Source organism: Malurus melanocephalus, unplaced genomic scaffold (genome assembly GCF_030028575.1).
Source record: "Malurus melanocephalus ecotype Western Australia unplaced genomic scaffold, MMel_1.1 scaffold_60, whole genome shotgun sequence".
In the NCBI taxonomy this organism is placed as follows: Eukaryota; Metazoa; Chordata; class Aves; order Passeriformes; family Maluridae; genus Malurus; species Malurus melanocephalus.
The window spans coordinates 2,580,222-2,597,654 of NW_026623292.1; the positions used below are offsets into that span (position 1 = coordinate 2,580,222).

The 17,433-nt window shown below is 39.2% G+C and overlaps 1 long non-coding RNA gene across 5 annotated transcripts in view; it reads right to left on the reverse strand.

Moving 5' to 3' along the window:
- The window catches only part of LOC130573617 (uncharacterized), a 64,046-nt gene that overhangs the window by 23,495 nt on the left and 23,118 nt on the right, over positions 1–17,433 (reverse strand). For 2 of the 5 annotated variants that reach the window (XR_008965335.1, XR_008965338.1), the window contains exon 4: positions 4,531–4,606. This is a non-coding gene — a long non-coding RNA (uncharacterized LOC130573617). Of the gene's footprint in view, positions 1–3,843; positions 4,607–7,465; positions 7,548–17,433 lie in introns of those variants that run through there. The other 3 variants (XR_008965334.1, XR_008965337.1, XR_008965336.1) reach the window with 2 other exon arrangements.

Here is a 17,433-nt window from a genome sequence, read left to right on the forward strand (position 1 = left end):
AGACCCAACTGCATGTTTGAGACAAACAAAAGGAAGCATTTTTTTCAACATAACAGAGTTAACTGTGGAATTTATTGCTACCAAAGTTAGAATGAGCTATAAAGGAAGTTAGATGAGTTTGTAAAAAATGGGATTACCATGACTGTTTGGCAGAGTGGTTTAGGTGCAATGGAGAGCCCCACCAATCCAAACTCAACGACTGCTGAAGACGAGTTGGTGTCCTGAGGTACCARATAGTGTTCCACACAAGAGAACCCTTCATGTGTATTCTTTCTGATACCCAAACCCTAGGCATCCTACATTCATCACTATTAGATTTAGCATTATGTAGCAGAGTCATAATTTGACCTAATTAGTCATTCTCACATTCCAGAACACAATACATGGATCTTTCAGGGTTCTTTCTGACCTTTCAATAGCTGAAAATCTCATGCAGAGCTTAAAATGGTCCGTTCTTCTACTTCATTCTCTCTACTCTCTTCTTTTGACATAAAGTGTTTCATTCATCTTCAAAAGGGCACAAAAATCAACCCTGCAGACTGCTCAGCCTACCGTTGTTTCCTCAGGAAATCATTCCATGGGTCCTCTTCTCTACCAGTACACTCTACCAGAGTGTAYTTCTGGTACATGAAGGAGAAGGTGCCTGGAGCTCTCCTGGGCTGTATCAGTCAGTAGATTGAGGGAAGAGATCGCCTGCACACCGAACAGAGAACAGCCTGGGCAAACTGCAGTGAGCTCAGCAGAAGCCCCTAGGCTGGGTGGGGGCTGGAGCATTTGCCCTTTGAGGAGAGAGTGAAGGAAGCAGCTTGGTCAGCCTGGAAGAGAGGCAGCTCTGGGAGGATGCAGGAGCAGCCCCCCAGCACCCCTGGGGAGGTTGGCAAGCAGRCACATCTGGGTTCTTCACAGGGGTACATGGCAGGAGAGCAGGAGACAAGAGGCAATTTGAAATGAGACATTCGGCTTATTGAAAGGGAGCACTTTTCCCCCATGAGGCTGTGGAAGAGGCTGTACCATCTCCATCTCTGGAGGTTTCCAGGACCCAAATGGGTAAATCCCTGAGCAACCCAGTCTGGGCTCAGAGGTGACCCTGCTTTGAGCAGGAGGCTGGCCTAGTGACCTTCTGAGGTTCTTGTCATCCTGAATTACGCTATGAGCCRATGGTACTAAGACAGTAGTGACAATAGTGCCTTTCACTCAGTTCTACAGATTTCATTATTTTTTCTGTCCTGGTGATTTTAGATTAATTGCTTTAGTTTTTCAAAGAAATACATTTTGATGTGTGCTTTTATGTGAGCGATGATTACTGTCCTGACTTTTGAGCTATTAAACTTGAAGTCCTACCATGTAGCACTGCCACTATTGAGTTTAATTGCTACTTCCAGTCACAGCAGGGTTTCCTGCTGCTGGAGTTGCCTGCTAAGGCAGGAGGTGCTGTCCTCTGCTTTTGTGAGACAAAGCACAKATCCAGCCATTCAGGGTGATGGACCAGCGCTGAGTGAAGCCGTGGCACCAAGAACCTTCAGCTTCTCAGTCACCCCAAACACCCCTGCTGTGGGGTAGACAGTACAACATATATTTGTTCTGGCACCAAGACCCTCTCCAGGACTCTTTTGGGGAGAGCAGGGATCCTGTGCAAGGGAAGGATGCATCTCCCAATGCCACCTGTCCCTGCCCAGGCTTGAGAGCTATGGACCATCTTTGAATGGCAAACCTCACCCTGGAAAGAAATGCCTACATGAGCTTCCTGCTTCAACTTTCCTATGCAAGTTTTTCTAGAATAGGGAAACAAGTAAGCTTAGGTTATTCACAGGCTGAGAATAAATTACTTCTGTCATTTTGTTCAGGCAATTTTATACTTTTGAATTATATGGAAATAAGTGCAATTAGCTTTCAGACTATTGTTCCTTTCACATATTTCAGTCACCCATTTCCCATTCTTCTTTATAGGGCAGCTAATAGTAGATGTTTTGCTCAGATGGCTTTTAAGAACTGGAATGCACAGAATACAAAATAGTGTTTTCTTTTCCCATTTTTTCCCACTCCTCAGAAGGCTGCCCAGTACACTTTTCATACCATACCTGTATGGTATTTTGCTTCTTTCCTTTCATACTCTTAGAGTTGTATGCATTGGATTAGCTTCTACAAAATACCATTATTTAGCAAACAAACAGTAGACTGTTGCATCACAGATGCAGATTATCAGCATTGTCTTTTGCATTCTTGAGCTTTGTGACTTGGGACACTTTCAAAGTTTTCCTGTTGCACCAACCAACCTGTTAAAGGCTAAAATCAGATACATGCAAGTTTCTATCTTCTTGCACAAAAAATGAGATGCAAGAATTCACAAATTTCCTGATAATTCAGTTTACCAAAACCTACTGTTTAATATATTTTACATATAAAATATATAAAATATATAAAATATATAAAATATATAAAATATATAAAATATATAAAATATATAAAATATAAAAAATCTAATTTTGTTTTTGGATCTTTTTTACGATGTAATGGCTTTGGTCCTTGGACCAAAAAGAGAAAACTTCAAAAGCACAAAAAGCAGAGATGCTTTCTCCCTGTGGAGACCTTGAGCCAGGAACGCAGGGTGGTGCCAGGCAGTGCCCAAGTGACCAGCAGTGTGCCAGCCCCAGACTCAGAGCTACCAAGAAATGTCTACAAATGTCCACAGCTTCCAGATCCTGGGGAGTAACTTTGCCCAGCCACCTTTTGCATTAACCTCTTGTCAGAAATATTAAGAAAAAAGTATCTTCAAAGTAAAGGATTGTGGAAAAATAATTAATTAATGTCATGTCAAAAAATACATTTAACAACAAACTTTGGTTGCATGGGCTTCTTCTTGGGCCAGGGGGAGGATGGGAAAGAAAGATGATTGCAAGATGTTCTAATAAATTAATGTGTTGAAGTTAGAAGAATGGAATTTGGAACAGAATGTGGAATTTGATACCATTGTCATGGAATCCATGGATGTCTTGTCCATAAGAAAAAGCTACTTCACATTTTCCTAAAGTAAATCTGTATTTATTTAGACTAGCATGTCAAAAAACTCTGTTCAATTAGAAAGTCTATAATTTTAGAAGAGAGAGACTGAGAATAATTATTAGTATTTATATTTCAGAGTATGTTCTTCACACTGATCACATGCACATGCAGACCCTGCACAAAGCTCGTGGGGCAGTAGCAGACATCCCAAACTGCTTTATGACACGATACCCAGGCTTGGAAAAGGATCCTTTTGCAAATATGAATGTACATGTTCCAATCCCTTTTTTCCCTCCCTGTCCCCTGAGGCCCTGTGTTGCAGCCAAATGGTGTTTTCCAGTGYGTTTGTTGGCATTCCTTGCCAGATGATTAATTGTGATTTATTGTAGTATGCCTACTGCACTTGTGGGATTCCCAGGTTATTTCTCCTGAGAGAACTAGAGAAGATCCATCTATGCTTCTCTTATGGAAAACCCTAAGAAATATAGCATCATTTGTGCTAGAACGCACAACATAATTTTAATTAAGTTCTTTGGTTTGGACTTTGCAATAACAGGAAGAGAAAGTTACTTTCTTAGGAAGAAATTCTAGTTCCACTGAAGCCATTAAGTATTATTTGTACCACAAAGTTTTTGGGAAATTTTGTGGCACCAGGTAGATCCTTTATATATTACCAAGTCAAGGCCAGAGTTATTATTTGGGCTCTATGAGATTTCTGAATGCATAAAGCTACTTATTTTTTTTTATTTTCTCCTTTGTCTTTAATGCAACAGAGCAGGTTGGTATTCATTCACAGTGAATTTATATTTGGTATTTAATAAATCTCAACATCACTTAGCTTTTTTAAATTACAGAGGTTTATTGTTGGCTCATTTTGTGGTCCTGGTATTAAAGCATCTGTAGCCTCTCATTTCAAACAGTTTTCACAGTAATATGAAAACAGCTCTAGATGTGGTTTAGACATCAGCCAAGACATACCAAAGGGGTGCAATTATCACTTACAATATTAAAGCAAAAAGAGGAGGTACTGAGATAAACAAGTATTCTAGAAAAATCATTGTTCTAAGTTTACTTTTGTTTTTTCCAGAAATACTCCCTAAACAATGAGACTTGCAGAAAAAAAAGTGAGGGATTTTTCGCACAAGATTTATTTAACTTTTGGAGTCACCACTAGTGGATACAAGATACCCCAGACAAAGAGGGATTTAAAATGATTGATGATTCAAGATATATGTCTGTTACAAATAATTTCCAATAAAACCAGATCACACAGAGCTGAATGGCAGTCATTGCCATGCGCCTCTTGCAACCTGCTGTTGTAGCTCACACTGAACTCCAGGTATGTGGAGCATTCAGTTTGYATGGCAATGATTAAACCATCAGGGTCAGAAATGAACAGCAGACAAGATGATGGAGGAAAACCAGCTGAGGCATTAGTGACAGTACCTTTGTATATCAGAAACCAGTACAAATTTTCTGATCACTATACTTCCATAGCTTCTTCAATTAAGACATTCTGTAAGTTATTACCCAGTCCCTTGCTGCGAAGGATCTAGGACATGAAGGAGGCTCATCATTGTTGATTATCTTCTCTGATTTATCCCCACTGCAATGAATCACAAGATTTTCCATCAACTTCACATGTGTAAGAAAAGATTTACGAAAGACAAAGGCTCCAAATCAGTCAATGCAAGCCACAAATAATTTCATTAGGCTCAATTTATTCCATCAGTTTAGTTTAGATAGGGCACAGTGAAAATGTGTCTAAACAGTAATCCAGTCTCAGTATTGCCTTGCATGATGAATCACAGGCTTATGGATTTTAGRCTGGGCACAGATTTTAAATCAACAAATTCTTGATAGGTTAATGGATACCCCTTTTCCTTAATACTTTGCTTCACATGAAGAGTTGCAGTAAAATTGCAGGAGGGATGAGTGATTGTACAGTGTTATTTTGTAAAAATAACAGAGGCTGTGGCATGCTTTATGTAGGTAAGTGTGCTGGGACCTTATTTTGGGTCTATTCTGCTCCCCAYAGCTTGGAAGCGCCATGAAACTACAGAAAACACACACAGAAGAAAACAACTTTAAAAGGTATCTAGTGAGTTACATTACATTAGACAGACAAAACTCAGTTTCTACCGTCTGCCAAAGAGAAGGCTCAGGGGAGACAAGATCACAGAATATAAATACCTTCAAAGGAAGGGGATTATTTGCATTACCAGAATATGACAAAACAAAGAACAGGGGCTTCAAACTAGAGAACACAAAGTGCAGTGGAGTAATTAAGCACTGAATGAAGCATGGTGCCAGCGAAGAAGGGGCCAAGAGGGAGGAACGAGGTCAGAAGAGAAGACTGAAACTGGTAGAGGAGGAGAGGATTACAAACGTAATTAATTAATTCAGTGTTCAGGAAGCTGGGGGATTAGGAGTAGGCAAAATATCCTTCCTCCCTCCACAGAAGAGCTCTGGGTCCTGCTGCACATTGCCCACCAAGGCAAGGCATCTTTGTCTTCAGTGATCTTCTCTGTGCAGCTGCCACTTGTCCAGGACGAACTGACCTCCCAAAGCAGGGCCATCGTGAGCCCGCTCACAGCACCCAATTTCCACCAAATCTCCACCTACTCAGCTGCCCCAAGGGTGAAGATCTCTTGGTTTGATCTGATCATCCCAGAGCTCAGGTTTTGCTATACACTCCTCTTCCATCACYCATAACACACTTTCCATTGAGGTAAAATAGAGCTTTTCCCTTTAACATTCCAGTACATCATGAGAGATAAAGGTCTTTTATTAAAATGTGCTACATTAGTAGTATTTTCTTACCTAATATTTAATAACTTACAATATTTTAAGATTCATGCTATTTCTTTCCCCTTTATGGAGAACTCCAAATATGGAAAAATGAATCTCCATTTTAAAGGAAGGAGGAATCAGGTTTTGAAACAAATAATAAAGACAGAAAAGTCATTGCTTTCGAAATACAAAGAAGAATGCCTAAATCATTGACAATATACAGTCAAAAACATTTCTATGTCCACAAATGCCAYGTATCATTTTCCTGACTGAAGCAATGTCAAAGGTGAAGATGAGTTCATTAACAAAATAATTTTAAAAATWATAAAATGGATTATGCTTATTGGAAAAGTACTATGGTGAAAAAAACAAAATGTCTTCAGAATATCACAAGTAGAACATGCGTTCACACAAGAGAATATACTTTCAGATATATGTCAAAAATGGCCTTTTAGTTTAGGTTTTTTAGTTAAGTCATTGGTTCCAAGGCAGATGTAAGTTTAAAGTGCTGCCATAAAGTAAAATATGCACTTGTGTTTTGGCTAAATAAAGAAAATTTCAGAAGATGGCCAATTATCATAGTCAAGAACTATTTCTGGAAAAGTAGTTCCTGATTAGTCCATATTTTAATCAAGTAAACAGAGGACAACCAATTCTATAAATAATATTGGGGTTTATGTGAGTAAAAATTAGCGGGATGTGATCTTTACAGACTCAGTTGTTTTCAGATTAATTGGAATACATAATGAAAGCAATTACACTCTGATATTTTGGTGCATGTCTCAGTGTATGTTGGAAGGAGTCCAGTAAGTTGTCTGTCTATATCTGATTTGTAGAATAATGATTTATCATTTTAAATTGCTCCTTATGAGCAATAAGACTAGAGTATTTGTATAAATAGTAAATGCCTCTTGATTTTTACCTTTCTGTGCCCCCAGAAAGATATCACTAGGAATAAAATATTAAAAATAACTCCAAGTGATTTTCTAAAAAGATGCTAAAAAGTGAAAATTGGCCAGTTATTCAGCAGGCCCGTGCATAATGCAGCCCACCCAGACCCTTCCCCATGACAGGCTGTGCTTCCCGTGCCCAGGGGAACACAACTGGCACTGTCCTGGCTCGCTGGCTGCACAGCTGGGCTCCAACCCTGCCWGGGCTGCACTCTACAACAGCTCCAACTATGGGCACTGTCAGAGAAGACTACAAAGCTTAATTTTCACTGATTGCCATGAGCATTCTCAGTTTTTGTTACAGTTACATTGAGCTTGGTCTTTTTAACCTGTTCACACTTTTTCCATCTGTCCCATGTACTTTTATTCAGATGATTACTTGTACATGTATTTTTTTTTAATGTCAGATAATAGTGAAGGACACACTTTCTGGTGATTCTTTTTGTCTTAAGATATTTATAAGCAGCATTCAGATGGAAGATGGAACCAAAATTTTAAGAATACACAAAAAGAGCCTGTTAAAATGGCTTCTGCAGGTAAAATAAGTTACCCCTTGTTGCTGTTTCACAAAAAAATGAAGCTTTTAAACTATGTTTTGTATTTAAAACTACATTATTATGCAAAAGAAATATTAATTGTAGCTAGTGAACTAACATATTGCTTCTGTTCACCAGGGGCCTCACTTCCAAAGGTGTTTGCTGCCAGAAAAAGCAGTTCATTACCTTGTGGGATTTCAGAATTACTGCAGTAGGCCAGCTGCTTTTTCTTCATCAAAATCAGTGCCATTAAGATGCTGAGGCAGTTCTAAAAAGTAGCCATACATGCAAGAATATCATCAGAAATGGTTCCAGATATTCTTTTATTTTCAAATTCAACTGATGCTTTTCTTGTCTATTGGGAAGTTTGTAAACTGGAAGACAGAAACTCCTTTTTCTGCTTTTTAAACTCAGTCTATCAACTTTAGATGAAATAACACAAATGAAGAAAATATTGTGTTTGCTACTCAACTAAAAATTGCACTGGAAGTAATTCAGGAAAGCTTCAAGCTATACAGCATGAACTGAAAAAGTTCCAAAGTTTAAAAAAGACAACAAACCACAACACACCAAACAAACCCTCTTTTCTGAAAGACTTATACAATGGGAAGCTTTATTCAATGTGATACATATTATTAGACAAAATGCACTTTTGAACTCATTAACATTTGAGAATAGTAAGAGCAAATTTAGGCCTTAGGACAGACTGTCATTGCTATGAATATAAATAGCATTTTTAAAGAAAAGTGTACTTCTTTTAAACTAAGATCTTTGAATTTAAAGGAAAAAGGATGGCGTTTTTTATGTTGGTAAGCATGAACATAAATTCTGATGTTTACAGATTGTACCTTGAGATTATAAGTATTTTAATCATAAATTATAATCACCACAAATCTGAAATGCACCCAATTCCATACTGTCTTAATAGATGATGTTGTGTAGTTATAGGTACATGGATAGTGACAGCAGCACTACTCCAGGAGCAGCAGCAATTATTGCCTTAAGCAGCACAGGACAGGACCACAGAAACAGTGGGGTAGGCTTTAGTGTCCAGACACACAAGCCACCCAACATAATTTATATAATGTGTTAGGGCTGAGTATAAGTGGTAATAACCTATGTGGATTCATCATGATGACTCAGAGAAACAAGACTACATTATAAATCCCCAGTAATATGTTTTTCTTCAGAGTGGTTGTGGTCTTGCTAAGAAAAATAGTTACCTTTAAAAGTTGTTTCTTTTGCTTGAATTCTTGAAGATAAAGATTACTGAAATGCCATGCAAAGACCTCTAAAAGACTTAAAACTGAAGAGAAAAAGGGGAAAACAAAGGAGATTTTTCTTTTTAACATACAAATTACTTTCTTGTTTTTCTATCATAAAAGCCTTGATACCATCAAAGTTGGGACTATAGGTTTGAGTGGGAAATCTGGACATTCCAAGTGTGTAATAACACAATTTGGAACAGGCCAGACAGGAGTTTTATTAACCATGATCACAGTGAGGGAACATGTGGACAGTATCATCCTCACTGCTCCCCTATGCTCTGCTAAGTGACTGCTGCCTGCAATTGCTGTGATATTGGCTGTGTCAGGGAATTAAAAAAAAAAAAAATTAAGAGGTGAGAGAAAGCAGTCATTTTGATGTTAACAAATTCAGGTATCTATCTCCAACAAAGACTGACTTCTTCAGTAGCTTGCCTAGCTGCCACAGCTCCAAGCAGGACTCACACAGTAAATAAGGATGTGGAGCCTGTGTTATCAGGCATACTCTGTATCACCTTCAATTAGCAGTGGGGCAGGGAAAAAAAAAAGACTGCAAGCTCCTACCTGAAAGGACTGTTCTTCACTTAGGATAAACTTCTTAGCCAGAACTCTCAAATCTTAAATATCAATAATTTTCCCAGCACGCTGGTAAAATATGACTCAGGATGTTGACTCTTATGGTGCATCCAATCAATTCTGCATTATCAATCATTAAAGTCTGGCTTTTCTGCTGTGTCCTGACACATGGAGTTAGGGGATGACTGTGCTCATAGTGCAAATTTGTTTTCTGCAATATGCTGGTGAAATCTTCCCAGTCACAAGAAATTCACTAGGTCATGTCTAGCATGTGTRAGGAAAAACACCTCCTTGCTGATGCTCTTCCTATCCCCCTCCCAAACACACAGATCAAATATTCTGAGCAATACCACAATACAGAACAATGTCTTCCATGCTGTATTTTCCAGCTTTTATAGACAGCTGTTGTAATGGAGGCTGACTGTGAAACAAACAGGTAAAAAATCACTGACAAGTCCCAAAGATGTAAAAATATGCCCCATTTTAACCCCATGCTGTTAAAATAGTTCTTGCATGGATTTTACAAAGTGTTGTCTTTACTGAAGCTACAGAAACGCTTCAACGGTGAGGCCCTTTGGCTTTCTTTTTAAGCCCATGCTACCAGAATGCTAAGTTAATAAAATAGTTAYGGCATTGTTGCACTTGGTATTTCCATGAGCAAAGTAAAAACACCCAAAACCATTTGTACCACAATCATACACACTCCTTTCTATACTCTCTTTTTAACTTATTTGTCCTGACAAGTACACACTGCTTTTTTTTATTTGTGGCAGGACTCATGTTAACATAAATCTGTGTCTTTCTTACATTAAATTCATATGAGCAAAGTCAAACCAAACCAAAACTATAAATACCTTGATTCCACAGCTGGAAGTTATCAGCTATGTAAATAACAGATAACACTATTCCTACTCATTCCAGAAAGAYGAATAAATCAAAAAATTTCATTACAGGCATTGTGTACCTTGTACATCATTAAAGTAATTTCTGCTTCTTAATTTACCCTCAAATACTTCCATATATGCTTTTAGCGGTGGGGTCTTTATATATACTAGAGTTAGTCAACCTCTCTAACCCCATGATCCAAGTAAAAAAATTGTAACACCTGGGTGTTTCTACCAGGGACTGTAACTCTGGCAAGAATTAGGGGTGGAGGTGATTTGCAACTCACATTTTGGGAGAAGCAATTGCAGACTGAATGGCGAAGGCTTTTGTAGTCAATRCTGCCAAACTCTTCCTATTAGAAACCCTTCATTTCAGTCGTTAAAAACTCTTCCAGAATTTAACTGTTGGGGCTGAAATGTTCCATGTCTGATTCCAAAAGAGTGTTAGCATAAATTGTCCAGTTGTTTTTAATAATAAAATCAGCAGAAAATATATTATTTGCCAATCATGCTATTTACCAGTGATTACTACAACAGTTTTGTCAATAATTTCTGGCAGCATGAATCTTGAGGCAAGGAAATTAAATTTGGCATTGAATAGTCTTTGTGTGATGGATAAGTCTCTTGCTGTGCATCTATGTGTACGGATGGGTATAATGCTCAAATATAGCCAAGTTACAAATAATTGAGAAAATATCTGATTGCATATGCTTAGTAGCAGCTGATAAGACACTGATTCTGTCCTGGCTAAGCCTATTTTCTTTCTGGAAAAGGATAAAGGAGGATAAGCCCAGGCTGTCTCTATGACCGCTTTTCCCAGCTGTGCTGTGCCAGCAGACAGACACAAAACAAATGTGGAACTTACACAAGATGGTTGAATCTACGGGACCTCTCCTGTAGGTTGGTAAGGGAAAGGCATGGATCTCCTTTCTAAATCTTTTACCTATGTAACCTCACAAAGCCATTCCCCCAAGCATCCTTCCTCAGCCCCTTTGCTGTGCATCAGCTCGAGCAGAAGGCTGTGGTGGTCTTGCAGAAGGGCAGAGCTCTCACACTCACACTGTGAATGAGGGTTGTACTGTGAACTAATAAAGTCTGAAGAATAATTGTCTATTGTTTTCTTACTCAGTGTCCAAAATTTGTAGTTTAAATTATTATTCATATTTCTTTGCTTCAGATTGTTATCTGAAAAATGGGACTAATAATATTCTTCATTGCAGCAAATGAGTATGGCAAGAAGTTCATTACTGCTTGTGAAACAGCTGAGGACACTAATGATGAACATGTAAGAAGTGGTCCTAAGGAAACAAATAATTCTGCATTACATCAGGCTTGCAAAATGTGAAATGAATCAGCATCGGATGCTCAGCAAATACAAGGATAAAATCTAAYTCTGAGTTCATTAATGGACCATCTATATGAAACATGCTTCCCTTCCCTAAAGTCTCTGACTTTAAAGGGTTCCAGTAGAAGAGGTTCAATGACAAGAACAAAAAAATAGTGTGGGTTCTTTTAATCAAAGACTGATCACAGKGCATAAACCCCAAGGAAGCTAGTTAAAATTGCACAGATTACTGCCAGAAAGAAACAGAATTATGTTTTTCTGCTTGATTTTCTAAACTTGGGGTCCTTTTAACATTCTTTTAAACACATAATGTTAACACATGCAAATAGTAACAAAATACAGAATGACTACAGAGAAAATTATAGTCTTATGGTTTGAAGTGCTGATAGGCTTCCCTAGGAGCACCCTTTAGACCATATGGTTTTATAATACATAAATATACTACAAAAAAAACCCAAGATCTGATTTAGAACCTAACAATATATTCCTGAAACCTAGAAGAGACAAGAACAAGACCAATTTCAAAACTCTTGCAGAAATCAGAGCTTTAATGTAAAGAACTGCAAACAAAACTTGGGCTGACAGCAGCAACATGTTTTTTATTTTTTCCTGACATTTTCCTGGAGTTKATGGGATTTAGCACTGAAATAAAATCCAATGATAAACAGTAAAAATCCCTCTTTGATGCAATTTCACAAAGCAGTCCTCTTTAACAGCAGGTTTTCTATGAACACAGGGTAACAGCTGAAAAAAAACATGTAGGCTAAACCTTTACTCAAGGCTTTGGTTTAGAGTCTCTTGCCTGGTAATAAGAGGGCCAAGTTTCCAAGCTGGAGATAACTCATACTATTTAATGTTTTCAGTATCCCTCAGCACTACCTCCACCAGACATGGCTCCCTTCAAGTGCCAGCAGACAGGCCACCCTTGGCCATCCTCCCTGTACCATGGCATGGCCCTGGGAACCCAAGGTGCAACTTCAGCTTCACAGCAGGGCAACAGCACCACTTCAGAAAGCAGCTCTGAGCTGGGTCATGGGATGCCACTGGGCAGCTGGAAGAGATGCAGTRCCAAGGGGGTAGGGTGGGCATGGGCAGCCTGTGTCCAGTGCTCAAAGGGTCGAGCATCCTCTCTGGTCTCACTTTGTTTAGCAGTGCAGGGATAGTCCAAGGAACCTGGGCCATCTGAGGGACCAGACTGCTGAGGACCTCCTAGGCCCTCTCCTCCAGCTCATCTCTTTCACTGGGCAARCTGGCACACCTGGAACTGCCACTCCTCAGCTCAAACCATCAGTAGCTGATTATGGACACAAGCCCCAAAGGTTTTCATCCTTCTTACCATCAGAAACTTMAACAAAATGGAGGTTTCTGGCAGCTTTCCCTCTGTTCTGTGTCCTTTGCAATCAGGAGATTCCCAGGCACTCGTCACCCCTGTGTGCCTACCCTTGAAGGGCCTGAACTTGGATCAGGGATTTGGAGCCCATGCTTAATAAATTAATCCAGTGACTTACAATAAGAAGCTTTCAGACACCCCTGATGTACTTTGAAAAATTTCCTTACCATTCATTAGCATAAAATGATAAATATGTTCTGTGAGATGCAAATGATATGCGCTCTGCTGGGCTCGGGACAGTGACTTATGCATGTCACATGCCCTTCTGCCACATGCGTTTTAAGCTGCATGTGCAAGATAACCTGGTTATCTCAATAGCTGTGGTATAGCTGGACTTTCCAGTGAAGTCAAGAGCCATTTATAATCATGAGTAAAATTAAATTACCACATATTTCTGCCTTGAGAATGGCAAATGAGTACTAATCATTGCACTACACTTTGTCATCGCTTAGATTTTTTTCCAGAATATCTGAMGAACTTCTTGAATATTGCATTTCCTAGCATGATTGATGTTAATGCATCATATATTTTTCCTCTTCCAAATTACACTTGCTGAAGAAACAGAAACATGTTGAACAAGGAAAAAACTATGAACGCAAAATGAAAAGTACTCTCCATTTTCAAAATGCAATAAATTTGTCTTTTTAATTTACTAATGAAACAAAATATTTCTGATTATTCTCAGGTTAAACATATGSCATGAGTGTCCTGTGGGACAGCTATATATATTAAGTATAGCAGGTCACTAAGTAGATGACATTACTTCATTACCTGAGGTCCCATGAATGTGCAATCACCCCTGATTACTCTTAGCTCAGTCCTGTGAGGCACTAAACAACTCTGACTTTCATTTCAGCAGYAGCCAAAAGTGTTTTGTATTCCTTAGGAATAAGCACATGAAAGAGCCTTCTCTATATTAGTTGAGAAACAGTTTCATGCAAAATGTTACATTTGTTTTTAATGAGCAGAGTTAATTCCAACAGCATGGGATGGCAATTCCAAGAGAACATTTGACCCACCAATTTCAGAATTTCCTTCAGTTTCTGAGCAATCTTCTATACTAACACAGACTGACCTCTTGTATGTATGCTGTCCAATTTTATTTTATTTCATAAGTTTTTGTTCCAAGTGCTCATAAAATCACTATAAAGTATTTTATTCCAAGTATACTATTCACAAACAACTAGTGTAACTTTATTATATAAAAAATTGTTGACATTTTCATCTATGAAACAAAGCAAATTGCCATTCATAATGTGCAAGTGATCCATTAAATGAGATCTGTTAGTATGAAGTTCTCAGCAGAACACTGGTTACTCTATAAAGGAAAAATCCATTACACAACACCCATTAAAATCCATTAATATTGCAAAGGCATTCCTGTTTTCTCCCCTTTTTCCCCCCATTTTCACTTCTTCTTTCCAGCTGAAAAGTGTTTTTCTTTTAGGAGTTTGCTCACATTCTTGGTCAGCAGGAGTTACCTGAACTTCAGACCCTGTGACAGCTCCTCTGGCTCCCCTGTGCTACACCAGACACAGTATCAGCAATGGACTTTGCTGAAGTAGTGACAATTAACGAGGGCTCCCTCTCATCTTCTGGGTCTGCCCAGTGGCCAGTGCTGGATAGACTGATCTGGCTGCATTGCACTTGCCAAAAGGATTGTTGCTGTTGCTAGAGGAGAAATTTTTGCATCATTGTAGGTAAGCCAAACACTGTTATCAAGAAGTTCACCAGGTCCAGTGGAGGTGGACTTCATTAGAGAAAAATATGACAAATGCCACAGCAGAGATTAAATCATTTATCTCTTCCACAAATAAAACTTCTGAAATTATTTTAGTGCTTCAATTGTTTGAAGCACATTTTCCAAATGAAAACAGTTTTTTGTGCTTTGTAGACATTTTTAAAACCTAAACTTCTATAAATCTTGGTATTTTTAGCAGCTGGCATTCCAGCAATCATGTTCTGAGCCACTAGAAGCAGCCTTTAGTACAGGTATTACAGGTATAAGTACAATACCTTAGTTCATTCGGTGTTACAACGAAACTAATTTTGTAAGAGATACATTGAAATTTTCTACTTCAAAAATGTATTTAGAAAAAAACCAAAAACCAAAACAAAACCCAACCTGAACTTTTTAATCCCTGTGTTCCAACGTATTCTTTAAAGTTTGTTTAATGCAAATATTCAGACTGTATATTTTCTTCTGTTTCTTTCTTAATACTTGTCATTAGGTTCTTTAGCCAAACAAGAATATCTGTTCACCYAAGGAACAAAAATTATGAGGTCACTGATGCTCTTTTTGCTTGTCACTGGTTGCCATTATTTCAACTCAGCAGAGAGCTATTGAACACGAGAGGATAAAGTAAATGTCAAGTCTGACTTGCACAAAGTAGACATGCTGTCTGTTTTACTGCCCTGCTAGTTCACACAAGGTGAAGAACATAACCTAGCTGGGGGGGCTGAGGGGGGAAAGAGGATTAGTCCTGCAGCACCCATTCAAACACTCAGCAAATCTACCATCTGCCATGAATAAAAGGTGGGATGAGCTGCTGAATTTCACAAGCACAGTAGGAAAAACTGAGTTGTAATCTAATCATTGTAATCACTGCAATTACCCAACTCTGTAGCGGCGCCAGGGAAGTGGCCAATAAGTTCCTCCAGCTGTTGAAGAGCACAGTGTACTCACGGACTCACAGGGGGAGGGACAGAACAGGTTGTGCCTTGACACCTGCTTCAGGCTGTACCTGCCTGACACTGCCACCAGGAACGAGTGGCTCGGAGACCAAATGTTCCCTGTCACAAGGCCTGCAGCTCCCACGGACACAGGCTGCTCTGCCACGGTAGCTATGACATGAATGACAATGAATTTGTTACGAATCTAGAGGCAGTTGCCAACACTGAGCTGCCATCCCCTGAATTTCTGTTACAATATAATGTGCAATTTCCCTTTGCAGTGACATCGTGGTTCAGATAATTTCAGAAACATTTTCTTTGCTGGAGTATTTATGTGTTATATCCACCTTTACTCAATCAGAAGACAGCTAATTTTTTTGCTGTGCTAATTATGTCAGAGCAAAACACAACGTGTTTATGCTTGTTCTTGTCAGCCAGTTTGGGAAAGCGATTCCCTTTGAGTGACTCTATCACCTAGTTTCTGATGTTTTGTTTGTGGACTACCTAATGATCTGTTCCTAAATTTCTCTGGAGTTGTGCATGTGGTGACTTGCAGGCAGTGCGAGTATAGTCCACACAGGGCTGGGTGTTGTTCCCAAGAGCCTGTACATACCCGAACTGCAGAGTAAGCTGTAACAGTATCAGGGCCTGGTATCTATTCATACCCCACATGCCTGTGGTTACATGTGCGGACTTGCCGCCTGAGTCACATAATGATGAGTTACATCTGACACACACTGTCATGTAAGCATGGAACAACAGGATTGGGAAGCRTATATAAATACATGCATAGCAACACATCCAAATTGATTTTATGGAAGCAATTATATGATATAGCTGCTCGTCACAGGTGAGGAGTGGGCTTCTTGCCCCTGAAGGTGCTCTGAGTTGTATAATATTAAAACTGAAAATGAAGTTGTCTTTGGAACAGTGAAATTCCTTAGACAATTTGAGAGCTGAATCAAAAATTTGGGTCAGCAATCAGAACAGACACATAAAACCTCAAAAATTACAGAAGGCCTGAGTAAATGGCTTCTACTGCCATTAAGGCAGTTTGATCTCATTTCTCCCAGTTCTTACTTTTGGTCTTGCTTTGGCATTCTCTCACATTTTCATCACTTAACAGGATAGAAAGAACAGGAGAGAAATATAATCCCATTGCTACCTGCAGGGCTGAATATTCTGTCTCAGAAACCAAGTTTCCTGGGCTGGCCAAGACATGAGAGTGTATTTGTCACCCTGCTCAGGTTGTAGTGAAMAGAGTCACTCTGGCAGGGTCCTGCGCTGCTCAGCAGAAGAGTTCTACTACGAAAACATCAACACCTGCACGTCAGAAGGGGGAGCCTGGATGTGTCTGCAGGGACAACAACAACTTCAGAGAAGGGAGAGCAAAGGAGAAGCCATGCAGCACTCTCTGCCATACACACATCTGATAGGGGTGGGAGTGGGTTTGGTTTTGCTTTTTATGAGAGGTGAAGGTAGGAAGATCAGATAGGATGGAAAAACAGATAACTCAGGAATTTCAAGAGTTAAACTGTCCTTAAAACTAGTTCTCCCACTGAGATGAAAGGAGCAGCTTGCACGTGGCCTCAGCAGTGGAGCTGCACAACTCAGGTTTCCCCTCCACCAGGGATTTTATCACCTACACCTTCTCAAACTCRGTGTAATTCTAAATGAATTAAGGAGTACATCTACATGATGTGTACAGCTCTATTTCTTCCACAAGTCACATCTCTACCAGACATTTTGTCTCTACCCAAAATTTTTCTCAAACATTTTGTATGCAGGAACTAAAAAGTAATGCGTAAAGAAAGTGCCAAAGGTGCATGAGACTTGAATCAACCAAAGGCTTTCTAAACAGTGTTCAAATCCAAGGAGATACTGCTGCTCTCCTGAAGATGCAGGGCTCTGTCCCTGTGTTTCATAGGCTATAAAACCAGGATCCCATGTCAGCAAACCAATCTGAGATACTGGTAAATAGACTCTGTAACTAAGGTATCATGGTCCTATTTGGTGGAAAA